Here is a 7,465-nt window from a genome sequence, read left to right as displayed (position 1 = left end):
TCGATCGGATCTATCTCATGTTATTTCGAAAAAAAATATTGAAATTCAACCTTATTTGTCATACGAAGAAGAACCGGGTGAGATTTTGGCACGAAAGGTGAAAGAATTGTGTAATAAGCGAGTTCCATTAGCGAAAGTGTTGTGACGTAGTCATAGTGTTGAAGAAGTGACTTGGGAACCGGAAGAGACTATGAGATCTCAATACCCCCACCTCTTTTTAGGTAAATTTTGGGGACGAAATTTAATTAGGGGGAGAATTGCAACGATCTGATAGTCAGGGGTGTCAGAAAGTACATTTTTGATACTTCGTTTTCATAATCGGACTCGTAAATATTTATTAAAAATATTTACGAAGTTAGTTGTGTAGTTAATTAGGTTTTGGCTAAGTGAATTTGCATGAATTTATAGTAATTAGGTATAAGAACTAAATTGCATTTAGGGTGAAAGTTGAATTATAGATTAAAGAATAATTAAAGGGACTAAAGAAGCAATTATGTCATTGTTCTTTAATGAGACAGCATAAGGTGTAAAATTATTATATATATTATTAATAAATTAAAGTTAAAATATATATTATAACATGTTTTACTTAATATTTAAGTAAATATTTATTATAGTAATAAAAGAAATAAAGAAAGACAAAAGCAAAATGAAACAGAAAGAAAGAAGAACCCACGGCTTAGGGGTTTCAAAGTTCCAAGTTCAATTGGTTAGTCAATTTAGTCCATTTATCTTGTAATCTTTATATTTTTGGAATCCCGGTATTAAGTATTACCCGACCCAAGTCCAAATTTTAGCAATTACTGAGTTTTTAAGCTTAAATAATTTTAGTATTAAGGATTAAATTGATATATTTTTAAGTTAGAAATGAAATAATTGTAATTTTTGAGTAATTGGGACTAAATTGTGAAAAATTTGAAATTTAGGGATTTAAGTGAAAATAGGAAGTTAAATTTAGTTTAATGTGGAAATTTAATGAAAATATAGAATTAATTGTGAAGAATAAAAATTAGTCTTGGTTTAGGGACTAAATTGGAATTTAGGTAAATATTGAATAAAATTTGAAAAATTTAATATGAAATTGAGCTATGTTGTTTTGATGAATTTTAATTGTTTTAATTCTATAGTTAACGTCGTACCGGAATCCTCAACTAAAAAGGGGAAAGATAAAGTTGACGTGGAATAGCTTGGAATTCCTAGTTTATATTTTTATAATTTGAACCTAGTTGTTAATTGTTGTATTTTGATTTAATGTATATGGGATTATATGAAAAATATATTTGGTACTTTTATATTGAATTGAATTAAGTTGATTGAATTGGATTGAATTGATATATATTATGAATATATATATGTGCAAATATGATAATTGGATATTGGTTGTATTTGGAAAGTGAATTGGAACCCTATTAACTGTATCGGCTAAGTCAAATATAGATGACTTGATATAGGATTGGAAGAGTTCATGAATTTGTTTGACTTCGAGTCAATGAGGCACTGGGTGCCAATGTATTTTGGTTTAACTGATAAGATGCTAGGTGTCAAATTTGTATAATGCTGAGCACAGTTATTACTTCGGATTTATCCGATGAGGCACTGGGTGCCAAAATGGTGTGTTGGTTGGATTTTTCTGTCCGTCTGAGTCCAAGTCGTGTTAATAGGGATAATTAAATAAAATAGTACAATGATTGATATTGGATGATATTTTTTGTGAATGAAAATAGGATAGTCAATTGAAACATGAAAATGAGACACATGAATTACTTATTCATGAATTGGATATGGATTGAATAATATTATTGTTTAAATGATATATATATTAAATTATGAAAAGCTATTATATAGCAAGTGATGAGATTTAAGAATGGTATGAAATGATGTATTTATGAATAGAATATTGAATGACTAATGCCATTGTATGAATAAATTCGGTATTAAACATTCAAATGTGCTTATAATTAAGACATGCATATTATATTATCTTGTCTTTAAATATTCGGATTATAGAAATACCACTGAGTTTTACTCAGAGTACGATTTTGTTTTCCAAGCGCAAATTAGGTACTTCAATTTTGATCGACAATTCAGCATCCAACAACGCTCCCAAACTCAAACGTGGTGATGATTACTATTTTGTATCTGCATGTACCTAGGGTGTCTAAATTATGTGTTTGTTTTTGAAGTCATATTATGGCATGGTAAATTGAACTAAATCTAGATAGGTGCATGTTAATTTAATTCTATGTTTAAGTGCTCATGAACTAGGCAAATTGATTTGGATTTGGTATGTTTATAATTTGGATTAAAATGATGCTTTGATGATATGAAATGTTTGTGAATTCTATCTGTTTCATCGATAAACTTTGGTAATGCTTCGAAACCCTATTTTGGTGATGGATATGGGTTAAGGGTGTTACAAAAACAATATGGTTTTCTTATATTATGGAGTAGCTAGAAACGCTATATTTTGGGCAGCATAGTTAGATTAGTGAAATGGTGCAGTTTGAAGGAAGGGCTACAGTTGTCAATAATAGCTCATGGTAACCAACCTCTCAGCCGTTATGAAATTCTTACTTCTAGTGGGAAAGGTGTAAAGGGACGATTATGGAATGATTGTGAATTTTCTCTTCTTTCTCTCAACTCTCTACTTTTTTCTTCCTTTCATCTCTATCAAATTTCTTGTTCTTTGAATATCACATATCTTAAATGTACGTATTTTATTGTATTGTATGTGTAACAGTTTGATTTTCAGTGATGTCAAAAAACGTGATTCGATACCACCAAATTCGGCAAATAAGCTCATAAATTTTTATTCTTTAACATTTCCGGGCCAAATGTAGTTTTTAAAATATTTTTGAATTAGTAATTTGTGTTTTATAAGGCTTTATTAGGTTAAGAGATTTAGAAAAGAGGTATTGAGATCTCAGCCCTATAAACCGAGCTGTAAATATTTTTATAAATATTTACTCGGTGTCATTAATGTACTATTAAAGTTTTTTACAAAATTTTAACGTTTTAGTAGTTAATTAATTAAAAAGGACTAAATTGAAAAAGGTGTAAAACTTGTTAATTAAAGAAATAGTAATTAAATAGCCTAAATAGTGAATAAAGGAGGACTAAAAGTGCAGTTGGACCCACATGGGATGGCTAAGGCGGCATAAGCATAGAAAAATTAAGGAATTGATGTGAAATAAGGGCAAAATTACAAATTTCACCAAATTTAAGTGAAATAAAAGGGAAATTGAAATTCTAGACATTTTGATCATCATTTTTCAGTTCTAAAATAGCCATTGAAGAGGGTTTAAGCTGGTTTTTGAATATTTACTTCATGTAAGATTAATTCCTACTCTTTCCTTAAAATTTTTATGTTTTGGGGCTTTTACAAATAGGTCCAACTAACCATTTCATTAGTTTTTTTATTTTATTGAAAGTTTTTGGAGCTACCCGTTATAGGCTCTTTGTGAGCTTCCCGTTATATTGTCCGGATAAGCTTCCCGTTACAAGGCTCAATGAGCTTCCCGTTATATTGCCAGGATAAGCTTCCCGTTATAAGGCTCAATGAGCTTCCAGTTACAAGGCTCAATGAGCTTACCATTATAGTGCTTGAGACAGAGCTTTCTGTTTAATTGCTCATAAAAGCAGACCCGGATATGAATTGACGAATTTATAGTATTGTACACTTCGGGTGTACTACCCAAGTATCCATCGAGATTTCAAATGATTCAACGGGTGAAATTCTGACATTAGAACATGTAAAATCAAAATGAAACTATTATCTGTATAAGCATGAAATACTTGGAAACTCGATTCCTAATGACCTCATCATTGTTCTTGTTATTCATACGAAATACATGACTAACGTGTTTGTTGAGGTTATATGTGTTAGGCTAATTTCCAAATTGCTTTGGATGTATTATGCATGTTTATTATATAAGTAAATGAATGGTAAGTTAATTTCTCGTTATACGAACTTACTAAGCATTAAGTGCTTACTTTATCTTATTTCCTCTATCTTATAGTACTCAGAGGCTCGTAAAGGTTGGAAGCTGGTCGGAGCTACATCACACTATCCCCCGGACTTTTCGGTATATATTTAAATAGTAAGCTAATTTTGGTAATAATGACATGTATAGGTTAAATGTTACCATTGATGGAAATTTAATGTTGGTTGAAATTAGTCAATGGAATGGCTATTAAAGGATATGTTTTGATATGTAAATAGTCTTAATATGCTTGATGAGTATGTTTAAAGGGGTGAATAAGGAAAATCATCTAAGTATATTGGATATTAGTTTATGATAATGTATTTGGTAAAACACGTTTATAAGTATTAGGCTATCTTGGTAAGTTAGACATTTGATCATAGGTATTAATATGTCATGCATAAGACTTGAATTTGGCTATGTTTAAATGTCTTGAATTGGCTCTTGAATGTGTTTAAATGTTTATATAGGTGGAAGGTGAAATTGGGTGAAGAATAAGGCTTGGAAATGGCCTTATTTTGTCCACACGGGTAGAGACATGGGAATGTATCTCCATCGTGTGTGACACACGGCCTAGCACATAAGCGTGTGTTCTGGCCGTGTGTCCCCTGCATCTTAAAATTTTAAAACAGAATGCTCAGAATTGATCACACGACCTGGCACATGGGCGTGTGGCTTGGCCATGTGACCCCTACACTTAAATGTATTATAAGTCAAAGAGTTACACGGGCTGGGGACACGGCCGTGTGCCTTACTTCAAATACCACACGGCCTAAGACATGGGCCACAGGGGCGTGTGTCTCCTACACCTTGGAAAATTTTGAAATTTCGTAAAAAAATCTCCGAGTTTCTGATTTAGTCCCGATTTGATTCTAAAGTGAAATTTGAGCCTCGAGGGCTCTCATAAGGGACTTTATGAATAATATCCGACATGAATGTTAAATAATAATATGAAATGTCTGTTTTTAATCTATTTATTCTAGTAATACTCCATAATCGTGTTCTGATGACGAATATGGGTTAAGGGTGTTACTTTATTGGTATCAAAGTTGCGGTTTAGCCGAATTTTGGACTAATGTAGAATATAAAGGTCTAGCTATACATGCCATTATATAACCTGTGGTTTAGCCGACTTTATGTCGGGATTGCCCCTATCACCGAAAAAGAAAGATGTCATTTGGGTAATCGTTGATCGTTTGAAAATGTCTGCTCATTTTATTTCGGTACGTATGGACTTCTCCCTAGATAGATTAGCGGAATTGTATATTTCTTAGATTGTCAAGCTGCATGGAGTGTTAGTCTCTATTATTTCAGACAGTGATATACGGTTTACGTCCCAATTCTGGAACAAGTTGCAAAAAGCTCTGGGTACGCGGCTACAGTTTAGTACTGCATTTCATCATCAGACAGATGGTCAGTCAAAACGTGTGATTCAGATTCTCGAAGATATACTTTGGTGTTGTATATTGAAATTCGAAGGCAATTGGGAAAAGTATTTGCCACTAGTGGAATTCGCATATAATAATAGTTATCAGTCAATTATAAAGATGGCACCGTATGAAGCTTTGTATGGACGCAAATGTAGAACTCCATTGTATTGGACTGAGCTTAGTGAGAAAAGATACATGGAGTTGATTTGATTCGAGAAACTGAAGAAAAGGTGAAAGTGATCCGAGATAGCTTAAAAGCAGCTTCTGATCGACAAAAATCCTATCCAAATCTTAAAAGAAAAAAAAAAGAATTTCAAGTTGGCGACAAGGTACTCTTAAAAGTTTCACCTTGGAAGAAAGTTCTTTGGTTCGGTCGTAAAGGCAAATTGAGTCCACGGTTTATTGGGCCGTATGAGATCATTGAAAGAATCGGTCCTATTGCATACCGATTGACACTACTACCAGAACTCGAGAGAATTCATAATGTTTTCCACGTGTCTATGTTACGACGGTATCAGTCAGACCCTTAACATCTTATCTCTCCAATAGATGTGGAGATTCAGCCTGATATGACTTATAATGAGGAACTAATCAAAATTCTGGCATGTGAGACAAAAGAACTAAGAAATAAAAATGTAGCTGTAGTAAAATTCCTCTGGCAACGACACGGAATAGAAGTAGCTACCTGGGAACCAGAGGAAACAATGAGCAAGCAATATCCAAACCTCTTTACTGGTAAGATTTTCGATGATGAAAATTCTTTAAGAGGGGAGAGTTGTAACAGCCCGATTTTTAATTATGTCGAAAATAGTGGACCGAGACCACCAAATCCGAAAAATAAGCTTGTAAATGTTTACTATTTAATATCTACGAGCCAAATGTGGTTTTTAAAATATTTTTAAATTAGTAATGTGTTTTATAAGGCTTTATTAGGTTAAGTGATTTAGAAAAGAGGTATCTAGATCTCGATCCTATAAACTGGGCTATAAATATTTTTATAAATATTTACGGGGTGTCATTAAGGTAGTATTAAAGTTTCGTTAGAAAATTTTAACGTTTTGGTAGTTAATTAATTAAAAAGGACAAAATTGAAAAAGGTGTAAAACTTGCTAATTAAAGAAATAGGGACTAAATAGCCTAAATAGTAAATAAAGGAGGACTAAAAACAGAATTGGACCCACATGGAATGGCTGAGGGTTTAAGTGAAATTCTAGACATTTTCATCATCATTTTTTAGTTGTAAAACAACTATTGAAGAGGGTTTAAGTTGGTTTATCAATATTTGCTTCACGTAAGTTTAATTCTTGCTCTTTCCTTGAAATTTTTCTGTTCTGGGACTTTTACAATTAGGTCCAACTAACCATTTAATTAGTTTTTGATTTTATTAAAAGTTTTGGAAGATAACATTGATAATTTTATATGATTTTGGTTATTATATGATGAAATTGAGATGTTGATGGATATTTAAAGGTATTTTATTAAAGGATTTTGGATGAAATCATGATTTAGGGATTAAATTGAAAAGTTGTTGAATTCATGGAAAATTCTAAAATTTCATGGAATTCATGGGCTGTTGTTGACAAATAAGAAAATATCTAGGCTTGGGATAAGGATTTAAATTGCATGAATTTATTTTCCGAGCCTCGGGACGAAATCGTCATTAATAAAAAGTATAGGGGAAAACGATAATTTTTCCTAATATGTGACTTGGATTGAATTAAATTTAAATTTTATTAAATTTATGTTAAATTTACTCGTATAAATATGGATAGATCAAAAACGGAGTTAGATCGTGGAAAAGAAAAACTATCGGATTAGTAGTTTACAAGTCACGAACAATTGTCGAGGTAAGTTCGTGTAACTTAATTATTTATATTTATATACTTATCTTGAGTGTTAAATATGTAATTTGGGTAAATGTCATATATGTGTATGTAATTGATTTCATAACTGAAAATCCCTGATAAATAAATAAGTCCCGTTTAGATAATGAGATTCGATGGATACAGGGTTCTGTTTCCCGAAATGGTACTATTCCTGGCAATGTTACAG

This window comes from Gossypium hirsutum, chromosome D03, assembly GCF_007990345.1.
Source record: "Gossypium hirsutum isolate 1008001.06 chromosome D03, Gossypium_hirsutum_v2.1, whole genome shotgun sequence".
NCBI classification, from domain to species: Eukaryota; Viridiplantae; Streptophyta; class Magnoliopsida; order Malvales; family Malvaceae; genus Gossypium; species Gossypium hirsutum.
This window is presented reverse-complemented; position numbering follows the sequence as displayed.